Raw genomic sequence first — 21,748 nt, 5'->3', positions numbered from 1 at the left:
CTGACAAATGAGCAGGAAGCGTGTTGGAGTGTGTAGGTGTAAGCAGGCACCCTCCAGAAAGACACACAGGCCGAGGCATAACATCCACAAAAGCTCCTCGAATGGCTACGCTCGCTGATTTTCACCGTGCCCACTCATTACGGTTTATATAAGCAGAACTCTCTCTCTCTCTCTCTCTCTCTCTCTCTCTCTGTGTGTGTGTGCTATGTGCTGAAAGTGTCCTCCAGAGAAAACACATTAGTCATTTATACTGAGGGAAGCCTTCGTCAGTGTCCATCAGTCTGTGCAGGGAAACCCTGAAGACCATGGCAGTGCAAGTTCCAAGGAACACACAAATAAACACACACTCGGAAAGCAAGAACAAGCTCAGGGATAAATGTGACTGACTTGTTTGTTCCCTCTAATGTTCCTGTAACTTCCACCTTGCAGTACAGTGATGGATCATTGTTACCGGGAGGGTCGCGCTACCCGACACAGCCAAGGACGAAGAAGAAAAGCTGAAGTGGAGAATTTGTGACATTCATATAAAAGCAGTTCCAAACTTAGGAAGAAGAATTGTTGTTTATTCACGTGAGTAAACGCCTCTTCGTGTTCGAGCACACAAGCTTTCTGTGGACACTGAGGCTAAAAGAGGAATGGATGAGAGAAATGGTACACAAACAGCTATTTAAAGCGATTTCATCCCCGGGCACCGCATTACAAACTGATCGGTTATGTCGAATATTTCCATTGCACCTAAGCATCTGATGCAGATTGATATGAAACACTAGTCTAAAGATGCCAAATAAGACTCTCATTATTATAATGGGTTCCAGGGAGATTCTTAAATTTCATTTCTGTTCTATGCAAAGCATGAACGTTGAAACCGAAGGACACAAAGGGGTGATTAAGAATGTGTGCCATGAATCTTTAATAAGAGAGACCTGTTTCAGGGCTTATGGACGTAAAGGCTTCTACAACCAGGAGCTAAATAATTGATGACGTTATGCTGCGTGGTCATGACCCACTGACATGGAAACTTTGACCTTACCTGGAGCTAAAATAGCTACACAACCAAAGACATAGAGAGACAAAAATATTATTATTGGTCAGTTACTGGTTTTATACTTCAGCTGATATAAAAATAGTTCAACTTTAATGATACAGCTTAGCTTCAAAAAAATACCTTATAGCAACCTGCCTCTCGGTCCATGTATTAAGTAAACGGATGACAGCATTTTGTATTTCCTTTGTCTACAGACACATAATAATAAAGTTTTGGTTGTTTATTAACATAACAAAGGACAAAGTATAGCATAGAACAAAATGGACTTGCATCTTTTTCAAATTTTATCATATCTCAAACTGCACTGAAGGAGATTTCTTTCTGTGATGTTTTTTAGATGAGAGAACAGGTGGGGGCCACGATGCCTTACAAACACACTATCGTGACAGGCTCTGACCCGGTTTTCTATCTTATCAGTTTGTACTGAGGCATGTTCACAGCTGAAGGTTAAAACAAATATTGGGGTCCCTACACAAACACTCCCACACAATCTGAGCCCTCTGAGCGCAGCCACTTTGATTTAACACAAAGGGATCTGTGGCTCCAAAGAACATTAAATTCGATGCCAAGCTCTGAGAGGCCACAGGCCATCACTGTAATGCAGAGGGACATGCTTTGCCACGGTCACATACACACACTGTATGAAGCTGGCTGAGGTTTATTGAACAATCAACATTGTTATAGCAACAAAACACTGAATACCTTCAATTACTCAATTACTGTACAAATTCTGAAAAATATGCTCCTCATAATTAATAAAAACTAAAACTAATACTGAAAACTAATGAACTGGAAACAAAAACAAAATAATAATCATTTGAAATATAAATAAAACTCTGCTTAGTAACTCAAATTTACTTAAATTCAGGCTTAGCTTAACTTGAGACATGATATCAGTCTACTTAAAAATCTACAAATGAACCTCCCATTGTCTGAATCTTCTTCTAACCGCGATCGTGTTATTAATCGACAAACGTGATTATGAACACAACTGAAAAAAACGATGGAGACATCTGGAACCCCTCTGGCTCTGCTGTTCTCCACCAACAGACATGGGTTTCACAGTGGAGCGAGACTAGTCGGTCACCCGTCTGTCTTTCCGGCCTGCTTTCCGCATAGGCAGGCTGCCACTGGCAGCCAGCCTATTAAATGGCCAACCTCTCTTTAAGCCCTCGTGATCAGACTGTGTCAGTCAACCAGCAGTACCCCTCCTGGAGCAGCCTCTCGGGCTAGTTACACGACTTCAGCAGGGATGAGAAGTGACAGACCACCAGGAAAGAGAAGACATAATTGGGAGGACTAACAGTTTGTGCTCAGCGAGGAGAACAAAAACGTTAATTTGTCCTTGTCCAGATCTTTCACGACTGTTTTTACATTTAAAAAAAATACATGAGTAGAATTTGGTCAGCACCCTGATCGTGTCTGGCAATTACTAGTAAGTTGATACAATACGACAATCCGGTTTGAAGGCGTCGCGGGCCATTTAACTATGAGATTCATGTCCTTGAAAGCTCCCTGATCAAATGCTAAACGTAATGACTTGGAAACATCCACTGTCTCTCTGTAGCTTCAGAGTAAATAGCTGGTTGTCATTTGCTCCAGTTTGACTGTTTAGTATGCATGACACATGCAACCCATTACTGTAGCGCTCTCTTTTGTTTCCATTATGCTGTGAAATAGAGAACCTGGGCCAATATAACACCGAGCATTACTGCTGGGGGTTTTTTCCCCCTCTTTACCAATTAAATCACATAAAGCAGATTCCGCCTGTAAACTTGTACAAACAGTGACAATTCATCACTTGGTCTCTATTCTCACAGCTAAATAAACAAATCCTGGGTAATTTCATGACCGTCATCCCATAAAAAAAGTAAGTAAGCAGTAATAAATCATGATGCAGACTCCAGTCCCTCAGGAAAGAGGGTTTTTTCCCTTCTGTGCATGAATAAAACTTGAGGTCAAAGGTTAATAAGAGTAATATTCACAAGCTAAAATTATTACTAGCTACTCTGTTGGCAGCAGACTTTAACTGTGACCCTTAATTTGAGGTCATTTCTCCCATAAATGCAAAACTAAAGCTGTATAATCTATATTGCCTGTTTTTGGGTTTGTTGTTTTTTTTACAGAGGACAAAGAGACAAGAGCCAGAAGTTCTTAGAAGGTGGAGGTGAGTGTGATCTGTGTCTCTGCTGGCATCTATTTTCTGACTGGCTGGCCTGTCTGCAGTGTCACCAGCCATCACTTCAATCCAGGCTCTTTCCATGCCAGTTGGCTCGGCTCTCGGTCGCTCTCACACTGCCTGCCACATTCAGAGACGAGAGGCAGAGATGGGGCGTTTTAGGCTGGCATCACACATCACACGCTTGCAGTTCTTTGCACTTCGCATACACACACGCAGAGATTTGCGCGTTCCAATTTACGCACGAAAATGGTCGAATGCACAGAGATACGAAAACAGACATGCATGCATATTCACTCACGCTCCCACTGTCCTCAATCTGCAGGGGAGTGTGTGTGAGTTGTATCTTAAAAGGCTAGTGTGTAAGGGATGCTGACCTTTATAACAACCCTGTTTACAACATAAACGCTGAATAGAAAGCAGCTAAAAATCAAGTTGTGGCAAACGTGGGGTGTCTATAAAAGATGTAAATCGTACATACTTCAACACTGATCTTTTTCCCCTTTGGTTTGAGAGACTCGTGGAAGCATCATAAGGGAAAAAAACTGCTGGCGCCTGCTTTAATCCTTCTTGAAGCCTGCAGGCTCTCCATGTCCTTCTCATTGGATTCATTAAAAGGATCCCTGTCCTCTCAACTTCCCTTTCACTGCCTGCCGCCTGCTCATCAAGTGGGCCAATTACAAGCACGATCAGGAGTCAAGAACTATCTGAAAGGGGTCACATACACACTGCAGCTCCCTCTTACTTCCAGACGGAAAGGCTGAAATGATGTCATGTAAGCAGTGATGCCACTTGTGTAGAAAATAAGGAGCATATTGTGTAACTATATCCAGCATACACAGAACACATGTAGTCGCTAGCTGTCTAAACAGTAATGTCCTTTGCTAGATTGCAGCCTAATGTTCATATTTTATAAATGTAGATGCTAAGCAGACAGCTGCTACTAGCCCGGGCTGCAGGACTGGTGAAGAATCTGTGAACTGTGTCAGTTGAAACTGGCTTGTAAGGACATGCCTGGAGCAAGATATTAACTGCTGAGTAGCACACCTGGACATTACTCAGCAAAGCAGAGGTGGTTTCTATATTTGTACACTTCAACAGACTAATTTGCCATTTTTCCATCTGTAGTGTTATGAGAAGCATCAAGTGCCGCACACTTAGACACAGATCAATGTTGTGTTTTCTTACTTTTCACCCACTAGTGAATTAGTTGCATTTGTAATGGAGATTAATTTCTTAAACTTTTTATGTGATTGGGTTAGAGTTTCAGATGGCAATCTAATACCCTGGAGGTCCTTTGAAAACGAAGTCTGACTACCAGTGCGAGGCGGCAAGGGGGGCAGTGTGCAAATTGAAAGTAATCCTCAGACCTGGGCAGCAGTGCAGCTGGATTCACGTCTATTCATAATTCATCACTCAACAGCAGTGGGGTGAAGATTGTTCTATATGTGTAATAAAGCAAGAAGAGACGTCTCTGAAAGGCACTGACAGAATCACATAGATCAGCCATTGTGTTGCTGAACGTCCCAGATGAGGGACACACGTCTCCGTCTGTCTCTCTGCTTGTAACAAGCAGAGAGACAGACGGAGACGATAGCTGCAAGTCACACCGCGTTAGCTCCTACAGCCATCCATCCGCAACTTTCAAGAGGAGAGCAGCTGACTGAGCCTCTGCCAGTCTAATATGAACTGTCAAAAGCCTAATTAGACAGCACCCAAGCATCACTCACAAAAGGCACCAGTTTCCCTCCAGTTGGAGCGTTCAAGTTTTTCCTGACCAGAAAGGAGTCAAACTGCTACACTAAACCCCGAGGGCGAGAGAAAGGAATAATTGGTAGCAAATTTCCAGAACAAGCTTAAACATTTTAAGCACACACTTGTGGTTGGTAAGTTCAATATTCACTTTTCTCTGACTCTTTAAGTTTCCTCCAGCATTCATGAAAAATATCTAAAAACCTTTGCTGTAAAATCATTTAGATAAATTATGTTTAATCACAAGTTTTTCCCGGGTTCCAGGTTTAATGCAGTCATCCAAAATACACGATGAGGATACATCGGACTCAGAGGAACTGCCAAATCACACTGTAATTCTCTGCGGGTTTGTATTTTCTGATAAAAAAAAAAGATGATTTAATCCCTTGTTATTGTAAAAACATAAGTCACAGCTGCTTCATCACTTTTATCCTTGTAAACTCGGTAGGGTAAAATGAGTTTATTTCAATGATATAAAAAAGTCACTTTTCCCTGGGCTGTTTCTGTGATAAACTCTTTGAAATAAATTGAATCATTCATCACTTTTCAAATTAGGTATCTAACGCATGAGCATAACTGCAGCTGAGGATTTAATTCACTCGTGGGACAGATGCATAAATCCTTATAGCAGCTTGATGCTGACATTTTTTGGAAGACAGCAACAGCAAGTCAGCATGATTGATGATGATGACAGACACATGACAGACACTCAGACAGCTTGTGGACCCCAGACACTCAGCACTGCTTTACCTAATAGAGATTAGGAAAAGTTGAAACAAATTCACAAGCCGAAACCCTGAAAACGGCTACACTCAGAGGGTGTTGAGGCTTCACCTTGAATACAGAAGTTCAGTGACATGTCCTCATCTTCAAAGATGCGCAGTTTGCATAGTGACAACACTGAGCCTACTGCACACTGTGGAGGTGACTTTGGCTGTCAGAGATGTTGGCTGCCCCCCTAAAGTTCTGACATCACACGGTCCTGATGCTGAGGAGGACACGGTGGAAGTGAGAAAAAGAAGGAAGGACTTTTAAAAGATGTGATGTGATGAACTACTAGTTGGCATATAGTGCCTGTGTCATGATAATACTGTCATAAAATTTTGTGTACTAAAAAAGTGTTGTATTGGAATGTTATTGTGCTTAGGTTCCATAGTGCACGCAACAGCAAAACAAGCCTGGACATGTCTGAGAGCGAGAGCAGCGTCAGCATCCCAGGACTACTTCAACAACCTCTAATCAATAAAGTACAATGCAAAATATGTTTTAAAAAAAGTATACAAACAAAAAGTATGTTTGTAGAGGTGCAAACAACAAAAACACACTGTGGAGTACAACAGGGCCACGAAGGGAGGCCAGCTGGTGATGTGCAACCCAAAACTAAACTAATGACTCAGTCAAGCACTGCTTGAGCGCTCACTGGTTGCACTCCATATGACAGGAAGAGCAAACGGTAGATGCAAATTACAGATGCAGTAACATGGTAGTAAAAGTGAATGTTAAGACAGTAATGTGCAGGCCCCAAAGAGTAACAAGGTGGTTAATTTAGTTATTGCTACAGTAAAAATGTAAGCACCAAGGATACTTTTACATCTGACTTATGTTGTAAAAATAATAATAGTAGTAATGTACACTTTATTGATGCCCATGGGAAAATTACTCTGCATTTAACCCATTCACTCAGTGAAGCAGTGGGCAGCCACCAGCGACCAGGAGCAGTGTTCAGGGGTACCTCAGGGTAGCCATTCAGTGGGTTCAAACCCCTGACCTTCCGATCATGGGGGCAACCACTCTACTCCACTCTCTACTGAGCTGTCCCTATTGCTGGCACCAAATTCACACTTCAAATTAGGTAGTGTGTCATCAGTGACAATAACATCTTAAGTGTCACGATCGCAAATTTCCTATAAAATGTAAATATATTTAAATAAATATAAATCCCGTGTTTGTGTGGGTTCCCTCCGGGTACTCCGGCTTCCTCCCACCGTCCAAAGACATGCAACTTGTGGGGATAGGTTAATTGGATAATCCAAATTGTCACTAGGTGTGAATGTGCGAATGAATGTGAGTGTGAATGGTTGTCTGTCCCTGTGTGTTAGCCCTGCGACAGACTGGCGATCTGTCCAGGGTGTACCCTGCCTCTCGCTCTATGACAGCTGGGATAGGCTCCAGCGCCCCCCGCAACCCTGAAAAGGATAAGCGGAAGCGAATGGATGGATGGATGGATGGATAAATATAAATAATAATGATAAATAATTTTATGGCTATAACACCCATCCCTACTACTACATTGGTTATAGCCACATAATGTGTTTTTCTCATGTTTGTGCAGAGTCAGGCTAACAGACTGCTGCCATTACTGTCTTATTTAGCATATAGACATGAGAGTGGCATTGAGCTTGCGTCCTATGATGTTATTTTATTATATATTTACATTTTATTTGGGACTACCGAAGCAGGAGTGTAACAAGATATTGGAAAATGCAAAGACAGACCCAGAGTAAATATAACTTAAAGATGTGATATATTAGGTTACCTCCAGAGTAAAGCTCACTGCACCGTGTACTTTGTCAGCTCTTTGTAGATATCCTAGTTGCATTTTTACGGATTAGTCATAAGGCTGACATGGCTTATGTGAAATACGGCATTAAAACCATAGGTGAACAACAATTTGCAACCAGGAGGTTTTTTCTATGTGTCTGGCATTCCTGACCTCCCTGTTTCTAAACTGCGCCGGCTCATCATTGTCACTGATATTTTGTAAGATGTTGCTGTTCCATGTAACGAGTCTCATTAGGCTGCTGCTCCAGCAGGGTAGGTCATAAAAGGTCATCAGCATCCAAATCAACAGCTCATAACTAACATCTGCTTCAAATTAAGGATTGACAATTTCAGTTCCTGTTTCTGCCAATTTGGATATTTTCAGTGTTGCTATCGTTTCACACTACATTGAGGAAGATCATCTAAATATGCCTATTTAAATACAAAAATACAGCTGAATATCTTTCTCGTCTCGTTCCTCAGAGTCGACCATTGAATGTGAGAGATTATCAGAAGTAACCACGAGTTCACTCCTCTATACTAATATCTTTTTCTGTAAAGAATTTCTACGCAGCTCACTCCACAGCAGTGAGCAGACCTAGCTCTCACTCTCGTCTTACGTTCAGTAATGAATACAACACAAACCTGTGCTGCAGAAACAGAGCGTTGACAGCTAGCCTTGTTTTAAAAAAGAAAAATACATCAAGACCGGTGACATCTCCACAGCTGTTATCCGTCAGTGCTTTGTTCCCTTAAATGCAAACAAACGCTAGAATTGATCACTACTCTTTCAGATATTTGACACGAGCAAAGCGATTTTGCTCCAGAACGCATTTCCTGATAAAATAGGGCACCTCTGACATCAGCGTGAGTCTACATTAAGGTGAAAATGACGCAGAAATATCCACAAGTGTTCCTGACCAGTAATTATCCCTGTCTGACACACATGCAGCAGGAATAGCCGCTGGCCTGAACGGGATTACAGTGTAATGACATGCTGATGAAATGTACTGGGCCATCCAGCTCTGTCTATGTTATGGCCTGTTGTCCATATTTCAGCTGAGCCTGTTTGTATGGCCTACTTCGCAGTCCCACGCTCTAATCCCGTGCCGATGGGAACTGCCACGCCGCCTGGTCCCCTTCCCATCTCTCCTCCACTCAGCTTTAATCTCACTTCGGCTAAGATGGTGATGGCGAGCGCCAAAGTGGGGATGGCTGACAGTCAAAAGCAGCCTCGGTTAAAGTGTGTTTTTGATTCTGATAAACAAAAACTACTTTAACTAAATCTCGTTATTTTGCCCACAATTTACAGTCTTCGCATGAATGAAAACAGCAGCGAATAAAACGACTGTGTGCCGTTTGGAGCTGTGAGCGAGTGGTATGTCTTCCTTCCTGCTGCGCCGATCCTAATAATTTGAGAATAGCGTGGTCTGGGATTTTGGTGTAATTATCCGAGAGCGCTAATTGCAGTAAGAATTCGGAAGCAATTATGAGGATCTTGAGCATCGACACTGGCACTGAATCTGCATGGCGCAGAGTCTCACAGCAGCTGTTGATTAATCCTCAAGCTTCACTAACACACAAATCCCTGCACAAAACTTGTGGAGATAATCATTCATAAGTTAAATCCCAAATTTATTCGCTCATCCCTTTATTTGATTTGTGCGCACAAGGAGGGGATGTTTAGTCTGGAAAGAAACTCTTGTTTATAGCTTTGAGCTGAAGCAGAAGAAGCAGAATGTTCAGTATCTGTGCCACGTCTTCTGAGAGATTAACTAATGTGGCAGCAAGCTGCCTGATAAAAGGACTCAAGAAGTCAAGTGGCGGGAAAGAGAAGAAGGCGCTGACCAATGAGGGAAACGAAACAAAGCAGTCAAGAAAACGAGGAGAAACAAGAGGAAAGAAAAGCAGTTATTGAGCACAGGAAAGCAGAGGAGGGCGCAAGAAGAAATTATAAATAGAAATAAAAGAGCTTCTTCTTTTTAGTTTTCTTTTTTTTTTTTTTTACAGGGTGACAGATAAAAACAGAAAGCAGAGATGTGAAATGGTTTAGGGAAGGTAATGAGGGATTATACATCCTGACAGAGCCACAGAAGAAAGAGAGCCTTAGAAATGGATTTGTCAAAAGTGAGGCACTTCAGAGGAACGTGGACTGCAACCGTGTGTGTGTGTGTCTGTGTGCGTGTGTGTACGTGTGGTTGACAGCCACACTCTCTTATCTCTCTGTTGTAAATCTGAACTCAAAAGAGAATCTGTCACCGACTGTGCTGCTGCTGCCGTTGTCCATAGAACCGCTCTGAGCACCCAATTGAACACTTACATACTGACAATGAAATTGTAAGGTACACATAAGTTCTGCAAAAAAAATGCAAAAAACATGTACAGGCTCTCAGATGAGGCTTTCTATGGCGTCGACAATGACACAGGTTGTCAGCACCTGTGATGAAGGCTTAGTGAGAGAAAGGGCTGGGGGCTGTGGGGCGGGGGGGATTGGTTTACCCCCAAAGCAAACAAACAACTGTCCACGGTACAAGCGCGAAGGATGAGCAATGAGTGTCCTTAAAGGAGATCACCATGCCTCGCCATCTCACCAAGTCCAAGGCAGATTACGGCATCGCGGCCTTTTATCTGCCATGCAAAGGGACCTCTTTAAAGTCTCTAGGCATAGCTTTGGGCACCCAGTAATTGGGTCCTGCCTGCACATTAAACATAGATCTGTTCTGGCATCACGCAGGAACTCTGCATCGGATGTACCGGGATGAAACAGCATGCTGAATGGAGTAAGAGGCACACACTGTGCCACACCAAAAAAAGAAGGAGAAGAAGAAGAAAAAAAGATAAAAACCTCACCCGTGCAAACAGACTGAACCACAGCTATAGTCAGACATACAAATTATTCACAGGCTCTTTTGAAACTGTTTACTCTGGGATGCAGATGCTGCCTTCCTCACACTGAGACAGTCGAGAGATAAACTGAAAGTGGTTCTGATGAGGGATTGGTTGTGAAGGATATGATTGTGGGACAAAAGTGAGATGCAGAGGAGTTCTTTGAAGGAAAGCTACAGTATGCATGCATACAATAGACTGACAGAGGCAAAAGGAAGCAGGCAGGGCTGCCTTTGAAATAGGTGAAAGAGGTTGTGACAGTGTGTTGTCAGGCAGGCAAACTGATCCCTGATTCTGTGATCAATGTTTTCCAAGAAAATAAAATTTTAAAAAAAGATGAATAATTCAAAACAGACGAGTGACAGGCTCGTGAAGATGGGTAAAGCAACAGCACTCGTCTGGCTCGCATAATAAATTCATAACATTCCCCTGATGTCCAGAACCGGCTTGTCCTTTTCGCCCGAAAGTGTGGCAAACAGCACACATCAGAGAGTACACCTGTCAGAGCTCGAAAATGTGACACAGCATGAGCAACGATGCGCTTGTGTACATAGGCAGCAGCACAGTCGCATGGACGGATATTTATAGCTACACAGATCTGCAGATTGTGATCTATACCGACAAACATAACCCCATAATTCTAAGAAGCAGCATGAAATCCACCTCCACATATAAAATGTACCCACCGTGTTCCAGCTATTCTGTGAGTAGAGTATAGCCTCCATAAGGTATTGACCTAAACAACAGAAAAGAAACTTGCCACAGCTGTGATTTAGTTCAAAGCAAAGAATCTCAGCAGACTACTTCTGATCAAACACGTCTGACAGGCAAACCGAACCCGTACACTCCCACAAAGGAAGGGGGGGAAGATGAGAGGAACCACAGTCTGTTAAGCCCAATCTCATCACACCCATCTGTCACGGTTACACACGGACATTTACAGCTGCACATTTATTAGTTCAAATCAGGCAGGAAGAAAACAGGGAGAGATTTTCTTCCTTTCAGATGACAGCCTGGAATAAAGCTTCCCCCTATAAATATACTGTCCCTCTCTCTGCCACTGCATGAAAATAACACACTTGCTTCTCAGTGCACGGCAAGTAGGGTCATCTTTTACGGACTCTGCTATAGCTGCTGTTTTAAGTGGACTAATATTAACAAGGCATGCGTAAATAAAAATCAATTAACCTTTAATTCTCAGCATTATAAAAAGCTTCAGCATTTTCATAAAGTGGAGGTATTTCTATACCTTCTTAAACTATTTGAAAAAGGAAGCCAGCTCAAACTAACATCTCCATAATTATGTATTACACTGACACACGGCCGTAACACCTTCGAGCTACAAGCTCAAACGCTCTAATGAACACAGTAACGTCTGATATGTCTTACTTGACTTCAGTGTCACCTCCTTTGATTTATTAAAGAGGAATAATTTTCTTTTACCTCTGGTGATCAAAATCTGAAAAATGAGGAGTCTCTTGAATAAATTTAGGGAGCAGAAGTTAGCCAGTAGTTAGAGCTGTATCCACGAATCCATTCCTTTATTTGACACTTCCTAATTATGATCCAAATTTCAATTTAAAAAAAATGCTTGAAAGCTTCTTTTAGGTTCTTTCGAGAATTATATTTAATTTTGTTTGAGCTGAAGGCAGCATCAGGTTACATTAACTGAAAACAGGGGGAGGCCGCTAGCTTTGCTGTGTCCAATTTGCTGTCACAAAACCTGCAAACTGCTGGAGACTCATTGTTCCCAGACCAGAAGTAATCAAGTAAAAAGAAAGCACACCCTCTCTCAGTTCTAAGGTTTTACATATAAAGCCATAATAGAAAAACGTATGTGGTCCTCGGCAGGTGTTAAAATTGAAAAATACAACCTGAAATGAAACATTACACATATTTCCGAGTCACTATTTAAACGAAAACTGGACAATAAAATGTTTCCACATTGGAAGGAAGGATTCATCAGCTCGGGAAATGGGATCATCCAATGAGCACGTGAATGAACAGTTATTCAATTCCGAAAGTGAAGTTCACTGATTTGAAATCATGCATAAACAAGGTTTAAATTACAGTTCAAATGCTCCCATTTCTTGTTTCTATTGGGAGCAACTAAAGTGCACGCAAGCTAGCAAAAATACACTACAAAAGACGCCACACATAAGGCAAGTGAAGCGAGGATAAAAGGAAAGAGCAGCCTGACTGCGCAGTTCAATCTCATCTCCGTGTTCCACTGATCTCCACTTCAGGAAAATGATTTGATCAACTGATTATCTGATTTATGTTCAACAGCTGAAAAGGAGATAAAAGTCAGCTTTAGTTCTGTCAGCGTGATCCGCAGAGCAGACAGAGAGGAGAGTTGGAGGTCGTGGAGTGAGCTGAAGATGCAAAGAGGCGTGAGTGTTTAGTCTTCATTTATACAGACGGTTCAGTCGGATATTTAAAATAGCTTTAGTAGGTTCAAAGAACAATTATTTAATGAGGATGAGTAAGAGAAACAGACAGTACCTAAGAGAGCTCCACGGACAAAAGTAGACATGGAAGCGATGCGCCGGAGTATTCATATTCTGCACGACTGATCTTGATATAAATGCAAAATTAGCTGATCCGGGCCAAGATGTTGAAGTAGCAGAGAGAAAGCCATCTATTGCAGTGATGCAATCACTTAGGCATAATAACAGATTCATAGCTCCTGTGAAAAACACAAGATGTCAACTGAATCCAGTTTAGCTTGGCAAACTTTATACACATCTGGAACAATTTTACGCTACGATATGCACTATGGGCTCACCACCTGGAAACAACAACGTCGGACCCCATCAAAATCTGCAAAAGGGCTCGTTACGTAAGAATGAGCATCATCATTTTACAATTTCAACAAAATATAATACATTAAACTGGGAAAACGCTGCCAAACGTGCAGATATCCAAGTGTTTAAGCAAAATTAAACACAAGTATTTAAGTAGGTGGCTGTGGCTCGGGAGAGGCGGTAGTGCAGGTCATCTACTAATTAGGAGGTTGGTGGTTCGATCCCTGGACGCTCCAGTCCACATGCCAAAGTATCCTTGGGGAAGATGCTGAACCCAGAGTTGCTTATCGGAGTGTGACTGTTAGACAGATATCACTTGGACGTAGAAAGAAAGTGCTTCTGTGAATGAACCATGTTGTATAAAGAGCTTTGAGTGCTCGAGAAGAAAAGAACCATTTATCATTTTCTACAGAGAATTGTAAATACTGCTTACAGAAAGTACACTCTGTCTTAAAATACCAACATCCATGTGACTCGATGATAATTTGTCTTTGCTTTAGTAATTGTGCTTATGTCCTTCATTCAATGTATTGTTAACTGTCGTATAGTTACAGTTTTACCATTCCTGATCCTCTCAGCTTTTGTATATTATTTGTTTTTATATTTCTCAATTTAGCTCTTTGCTACTTTCTTCATAGCTCCCTTGCCGCCGGTTGGGATATATTAATACATCTAATTTAGCAGCCCTGAATTGAATAAACATGTATGAACGTTATGCAACAGACTGGCAACCTGTCCGGGTGTACCCCGCCTTTCGCCCTATGACAGCTGGGATAGGCTCCAGTGCCCCCCGCGACCCTGGGAAGGATAAGCGGAAGCAAATGGATGGATGGATGGATGTATGAACGTTATTATTAACATTAACATTATTATTGCTGGGTCTTTACCTTACAATATAAAGCGCCTCGAGATGACTGTTGTTGTGATTTGGTGCTATATAGATACAACTGAACTGAACACGGATGCATGGATGTTTATGTGCCCTCAACTTGCCAGGGACTGTAGATGAAAATAAGCATTTGTGGCCAAATCTTTCATGATGTACCAAAGCACTCGTGTTAATTAATGTGCATTGCCACTATTTAAATATATAAAGATAAGCATCACCGCACAAACACTTAACTGAGTGTTTTCAGAGATCAGCTGGATCGAACACACTCTTAACTATTGTGAACATCAGGACCTATTTGAAGACTGATTAATTAATCCCTTCCTTGATACTCTACTCTGACCACTACACATGAAGGTCTCATTAAGCTAAAGTCATCAACCGTATCTGGACTGAGGGAACACTATAAAGGGAGAAAAAAAGGTATATTTGATTAAGCACTTAAATATTAATTAGTGGATGATGTTGACTGGATGAGGGTGTGCAGGTGTGCTTGAAGATAAAGCTGCGGAAGTTTAATTAGGTATTGCAGTTTAATCGTGATGTGTTTTAATGCATGTGAGGGCAAGAAAAATGGGAAAACGTCGCGACTGCAAACACTCATGCGTTAATCTAATCTTGCTCGTAGTTACATAATTTAAGAGAGCTGATTATGAAGCGATCTCATGTGCGGGGTCTGTGGTATGAAAGATATGTGTAACTTGAGTCAGCCCATAGGACACAGCTGGCTTGACGCAGTGGTCCCAGATACAGTAAGCCGCGACCGCCTGGCTCAGCTGCTGCAAATGCTGTTTAATGACAGAGCTGGAAAGACTGATGCCCCTCGAAGCATGAAGTAATAATATTTCTGGAATCTATCAGTCGCTTTATACAAAGTAGAAAAGGTACATTTACATTTTTATCTGCAAGTTATTTTCCATTGATGTGTTTAGAAAAACACTCTGAAATCCTTTTGAAAACATGAACTCTACTTTGGGCTAAATATGAATTTATGATGTGAGAGTTACGGGTAAAATAGATAAAAGGCAGCTTTTAAAACAAGCTGTACTCAGAGAGTTAACATCTCTTACAGTCTGGGTACTTTTTCATTTGAAGAATCAAAACATTTCTCAACACGTCCTGAACAAAGGAGACAAATAATGCTTTAGGATTCTGCAGTGAGATGAAAACAACCGGGTGCCCTTCAGAGATGAGTGTTTCCATGCTACTGAATTTAAAAAAAAAAGTATTTGCCCCCTTCTTGATTTCTTACTTTTTTGCCTACTTGTCACACTGGCATTCTTCCGGTTATCATCAAATTTTAATATTACATAACGATAATACAGGTAAATACATAATGAAAATTCAAAAAGATGTATTTATTATGGAATAATCTATCCAAGCCTACTATTGCACTGTGTACAAAGTAATTACCTCCTGAACCTGATAACTGGCTATTCCACCCTTGGCGGCAAGAACTGCAATGTTTGTGATACCTTCAGACACACTGGAGGGTTTTCCAACATGAATGTCTTTAAGGTCACGCAGAAGCAGCACAGTCTGATTTAAGTTCAGACTTTGACTTGGATTCACCAAAACATTCATTTGTTGTTTGAGCCAATCAGAGGTGGACTTGTCACTGTTGAGTGCCCTTGAGCTTCAGGACATGAAGTAATGAGCGGAAATCCTCCTTCAGGGTTTTCTGGTATGGAGCAGAATTCATGGTTCCCTCAGTTACAGCGAGTCGTCCTGAAGCAACCAAGCAGCCCAGACCATCACAATACCGCCACCGTGTCTGACTGCTGCTGGGATGTTCTCTTTATGAAACGCTGTTAGTCCGATGCAGATGTAACGGGACTCAAACCTTCCAGAAAGTTCAGCTTCTGTCTCATCAGTCTGAAGATTTTCCCAGGAGTCTCTGAGGTCATCCAGATGTTTGTTGGCAGATGTGGTGTTCTCCTTGGACTCTCCCATGGAGGCCATTTTTCAAAGTCTCTTTTTTATGGTTGAGTCATGACCTCTGACCTTAACAAAGCCAGACGAGGCCTGCAGGTCTTTAGATGTTGTTCTGGTTCTTCTGTGACCTCCTGGGAGAATTTTGGTAGGCTGGTCACTCCTGTGAAGGTTCAGCGCTGTAATGAGGTAAATACTTTCTCACAGCATTGCACGTTAAATGTAACTACAATGCTATGACCAGTGTTATGGTGGTGGTTGAGCAGTTAGAAAGGACAGGTAACCAATATTACAGTATACATTTACATTTACTCTGGTTAGTTGTTTCCTTTTGCATGCATTTCATCTGATAATTCATAACAAGTGATGTCAAATGCAGAATCTATATCTCAGATGTAAAAGGACAGTTTTCATACCAGACTGCCCAAAGATGGCACAGCAGTGAGCCCATGTTTTACGTTTTTAATAGCAGAACGAAGTTGGCATACAATTTAAAACTTGAATAAACATTTATCTGTGTCACTATTCAAGACTTGCTAATGATATATCATGTATTATTTTTGACTGGACAGATGGATTATTCTTGATTTAAGGAGATTATTTTTGAGGAACTGCCATATGTAGTCCTCAGAGTCCTGTTTAAATCATTTCTTACGCTATTAAGGATAACTTCTCTGATGAGACACCGAGCAGGAGCCCTGAACTCCATTTTCTCCAGCAATCTCAGCCATGATTGTCGATCCATATTGTGAAATTTTGTTTTATAGCCGTCCGTCGCACCACTTTAAGCTGCCAGCAGCAGCAGAAATACATAAAATGAAATGAGGCGGCGAGTCTGACAAGTATATAAGCTCCCCAGAAACCCTCCTCTTCAAGCCCTAGCACAGCTCAGTGATGGAGACTCTCTGCTCTCTGACACACACGTTCAAGTATCAGCTCAGACACATTAGAGGTTTAAATAGTTGATCTCTCTTTTCTGTGTTGTTTTATAGATGATTTCATTTTTAGATCCAGCTGGCCTGGTGTGAAGCATTCATCGCCACAAACGTTCTCAGCCTAAGGAGCGCTGGGCAAACAAACTCACTTCATGCAAGAAGCATGAGACAAAGTGTGATCTCTGAACTCCTCTTAACTGTGTAAACGCAGACACTCATGAGACTCATTTGATTCCTCTTATTATTTACGTAACTACTAAGACCATCTCATTGCACATTCTTTCATCCAGAGGCCGCGGAAAACATAAAATATGCAGCAACCAGAGTGCAAAAACCACCTCTCTCATGCCATCGCTTCCTCTCTGGATCTCGCCTGTGTCCTCCAAAGTCACTCTAGAAAAATCATCATCAGCTTAAACGAGCAAAATTTCAAAAATACACAGATAATACAAGAAGTTGAGGTATTATAAATAGGCTGTGCAATAAAAAGAAAATACATTAGCTAATGTAGTTTTAAACTGAAGGTAGATATATTTTCTGAGTGGGCCGTGACAGAAATTGCATCTGTATTGTTCTGGGTTGATTTATTTCTTTGGCTTTGATTCTATGGCTTTTAAAAAAATCTAACGAAAGCCTCTGTAGTTACTAGCGGCTCCATTAGAGTCACATAAATAAGCAGCCCTGCAATGACAAACTGCAGCGTGTGGCACTTCATGACTTCACTGCCGTACTAATTCATCTAAAGCTTCAGCCTATTTTCCGCAGGTCAGGGAGCATAATTTTGAATAAAAACGCTCACATTTGGCCTTGATTAAGCCCTGGGAAAAGGTACACACACACACACTCACACACATGCAAGAGTCTAATTTCACTAAATTATTCTAGATGCCATTTGAAGATCAGTTCACATTCATAAGGTGATATATTGAGATCAGTAATTGCCATCCAGGGGACACAGGTGTTTCTGCAGCAACCACGGTTACGTAAAGACTGTCAAGCTGCTCGAGCAATCTTAAAATAGTTAGCTGAATGTAATATATAAACAGTGAAATAGTAAAATGCATAGCTCCAGGAGCTCCAGTTTCCCCCAGCATCAAAAAAACATACAGGACTTTTTCTCCTGTCATGAGCTCTCGAACAAGGCACGGTGGCTGGCAACTACTACTAATATAAGGATGGGTTACAAGAGGAGAACTAGCTTCCCTACAGGGATGAATAAAGGAAATCTTACCCTCTATAAGTAATGAATAAATGATTAAACCAGAACGTCACTGATGTAGTAGCTCGTCCGACTCATGATCATCACAATTCACAAGTCATTATAATGTGTGAGGTACAGAAAGAAAGTACTAGGCTTCGCAGTCATTGGTTGGCGGTATTTTATAAACTAATGAAAATTTAAATCTACTAAAAAGTCAAGGAGGATTGCAAACAGTCACACACGGGAAACTACAAGCTGAGCATTACTCTAAGAGGAGGAGTGATTTTTGTGACAAGCAGAATGACCTTGACCTTGATCATTGCGTGTAAGTTTCACTAAATTCTGGCCAGTACTCTGTGAGCACTAGCAGGTCTAATCTCCGAGCTACATCATTAGATCCCTACCATAAATATTAGTTAAATAGCTAAAAGTGGCAATAGGCAGCTGGAATATTTGGTTTAACATGTTAAATAAAGGATTAGCCATTTGACAGAGTACAGAATTAGCTAATAGTAACAGATAAATTGATAAAATTCCCTCCAACTAGAAGCTGAAAAAAATCCATCTTTTTGGTGAGATTTTATCCCAACTGCACTCAGTTCGAGGATGCGATTGGACTGATCTGACAGGGCTGTTGTGGTCCATCTGGCAAAATAGGACTACTGCTCTAAGGTAACGAGGTCAACCGGGCACTAATGTCACAACGAATGCGAAATGAAGAAATCACATTTTTAAAAAGACTTGTAACGCCCACGCGCTCTCTAAGCTCTGCATTAAGGTTACAGCCCCGTCTGAATGTCTGTAATGGCATTACAGTAGTCTGTGGGAGGCCGGCCAGCGGACGCAGGCCGACGATCATTCCAGCTGGACATCTTAACGCAGACAGATGACACGCCAGCCTGCCTGCAGGTATCGGACAGCCACTCGCAGGAGCACTCTCTCCTTTCAGTCCCGCATCGCATGCCTCCTCCTCCCTTTTCCTCCCTCAGCCCTCTCCTCCCTGTAAGAGCAGCGATGCCCTCATCTTGCTGACAGTGGATGCATCTCTGTTTTATTGCCCTCATAAATACTGTGGAGTTGAAAACAATGAGGCACTGTTAAGCTGAGCCAATGTGACTGTTGAGCTTGGATGACAGCTTTATGTGCAACAGAAAGGTTCAAAATGAGAAGGTAAGTGTAGGCGTAGTAAAGGACAAGGCTAACAGGCCTGCTTTAATAATGCACTCTGAGGAACTTTGCAGACATTTCATTACTGACACATAAATCTGTCAAATAAGGAGGCTAAGTGGCACCTCGGGTACCATTAAGAGCTGTTTCATAATTGCCTTCACTTCAGTTGCTGTTTTTTCTTGATTTTCTTTAAAGTAACTGCTCTCAGCAGAGATCTATAAGATGACACATGGAGGCACGAAATGCACAGCATAAATAATCCTGGGATTAATAAGAATGTAAGATGTTAAAGGAACTGCACCTACAGTACCTTCAGCAGATTAAGCATTTGCAATGTGACCCTTACTGTATGAACCCAGTGTCCAAGGACACTTCAACAGGTCGAAAGGAGCCAGTGACTGAACAAAAGCTAAGGCACCCCACTGCAGGACGCCAAACATAATTCTTCAGTCACAGCGCATGAAAAGAGGAAACATGGTGTTTGAAAGGATTTTCATTTGAATGTTGGTGAAATTACCGACTCTGCGGCTCTCTACCCGCCTCTTATTGGTTTAACGGTGACCGATTAACTGGGGCAAGCATGCAGGGACACTACAGTTAAAAATCGTTGAAAGGGCCAGTCTCAGACTGACTGAATCAATGTCAGTCAGTCTGAGACTGGCCCTTTGGCTGAGAGATGTGAGTGTCACGGTATAAAAACAGGGTAGTCCAACAGACTTGGACTCGAGTACTTTCAGGGACCTTTGTTGCATCTCATTATCCTCCTTTGTCAACAAGTGACCCCCAAAATACTCAGATGATCAAACTCACAGGAATTACAATTCCCTCGTGTACTATCGTAAAAACAGAAACACATCAAATGTGCAATTTCAGCAACAAAGCAGCCAGTTACAGTATGTATGCAAGCACTGCTGGACCAGAGGAAGAAAGAGATTAAAGCAAAACTATATTCAGAATTTTCCTAAAATAATCATCCGTCTTCCAGAGACTGCACTAAGAACAGAGCAGAGGCGCAGTAAAAACAGAGCTGGGAGAGGGCTGAGCAAACACCGACAGAGGGTTTAAGACATGCCAGGCGGAGGACAGGCACCGAGCCTCTCACACCGAGACAACTGCAGGGATCGATCAAAGACTGCCTCCCCCCTTCCCTCGTTTAGATCATCAAAACCTAATTGACAAATGGTAACCAATGACACACACACACACACAGTGGCTCTGCTTGCATGGTTGCACTAGCACACCATCCCGAGGTTGACAATAGAAAAGCACGAGATAATGAGACCTGATGTCCAACTGAGTTAGAGAGCAAATCAATCAGCCGGGAATGCACCATAACAGAGTGAGAAGTGTCTGAGGGGATGGGATGTGTGGATGATTACAGGTGCAGCCTTGGGCTCATCAGGTTGTCTGTTAAGGTGAGAGTTGAATATAGCAAAGTGGAAGAACGAGTGAAAGACACATGCAGCAAAGAAGAGGGACACAAATGATAAACGCCATGCGCACGGTCTCGTTTCGTGGCACATTAATGGATCACAGAGGAGTGTGGAAAAGTGCTTGTTTGATTGCAAGAAAAGATGGGCACTTGACTCACCCAGGAGTACAAGTTGACCGGCTCTCCCTCCACATCTGAGCCTGGAGGTACCCTGGTCTCCGCTGGCCGTCTCCTCCGAGTCTGTGCAGGATGATGTTACAGTGTTGGTCCTCCAGCTTCTCCAGATGCTGGGCTTCTTCTTCCTCCTCCTCTTCCCGCAGCAGCAGCAGCAGCAGCAGCTGGACCGAAGTGCATTCACTCACCTTCCCTCACCGTTCTCTGCTCCTCCCAGCAATGCCGCGGAATTATCTCTCGCCTCCCAAATGGAGTCCCCCGATTCCCCTTCACCTCTGCTTTGTGCTACAGAGCCAGCAGGAGCTCCTGCCACAGCTCTGCGCGTCGGCGAAGGCAGCCACTAGCAGCGGCGAGCGGGTTGGACTGATGGAGCTGTGGTTACTGGATCGCGTTTGTGTGAGTGTGCTGGCATTTGTGTGTGAGGGATGTAGAGCGAAGTGTGTGTATGAGTGTGTGTGTTTGAAAGAAGACCCGGCTTCTGATCATTGGGGCTCATCTGCTCTCTCTCTCTCGCTCTCATACTCGGGCAGTTTTGCGCTGCATTCACGTTCCGTGTATAAAAACGGAAAAGAGTCACCTGCTTAGAAATTCAGCCCACCTCAGCTGAATTGAAATGTATGAATACATTTCAGCACATTTCAAAATTATTCGTTTCTACTACAATATTTTACTATTTGATTTATTCAGTTTGTGTTTGGTTAAGATTTTTATTTATTTATTTTATTTTCATGTATTTAAACTATAGTCTCGCTTTCCTCGGCAATACCCTAAACTTCTTATGATGTAGTAAACAACATCCAATTTA

General features: G+C 42.2%; 1 protein-coding gene across 2 annotated transcripts in view; it reads right to left on the bottom strand.

The window, feature by feature from the left end:
• lingo3a (leucine rich repeat and Ig domain containing 3a) overlaps positions 1-21,490 on the bottom strand; it is a 30,257-nt gene extending 8,767 nt beyond the window's left edge. The window contains exon 1 of one of the 2 annotated variants that reach the window (XM_085150959.1): positions 8,163-21,490. The gene's annotated coding sequence lies outside the window, so the exon portion shown is untranslated. The remainder of the gene's footprint in view (positions 1-8,162) is intronic. The other variant, XM_085150958.1, reaches the window with a different exon arrangement.
• Between the last annotated feature and the right edge of the window lie 258 nt (positions 21,491-21,748).

This window comes from Neolamprologus multifasciatus, chromosome 23, assembly GCF_963576455.1.
Source record: "Neolamprologus multifasciatus chromosome 23, fNeoMul1.2, whole genome shotgun sequence".
NCBI lineage: Eukaryota > Metazoa > Chordata > Actinopteri > Cichliformes > Cichlidae > Neolamprologus > Neolamprologus multifasciatus.
Note: the sequence above shows the minus strand (reverse complement) of the source record. Positions and strands in the feature narration are given on the sequence as shown.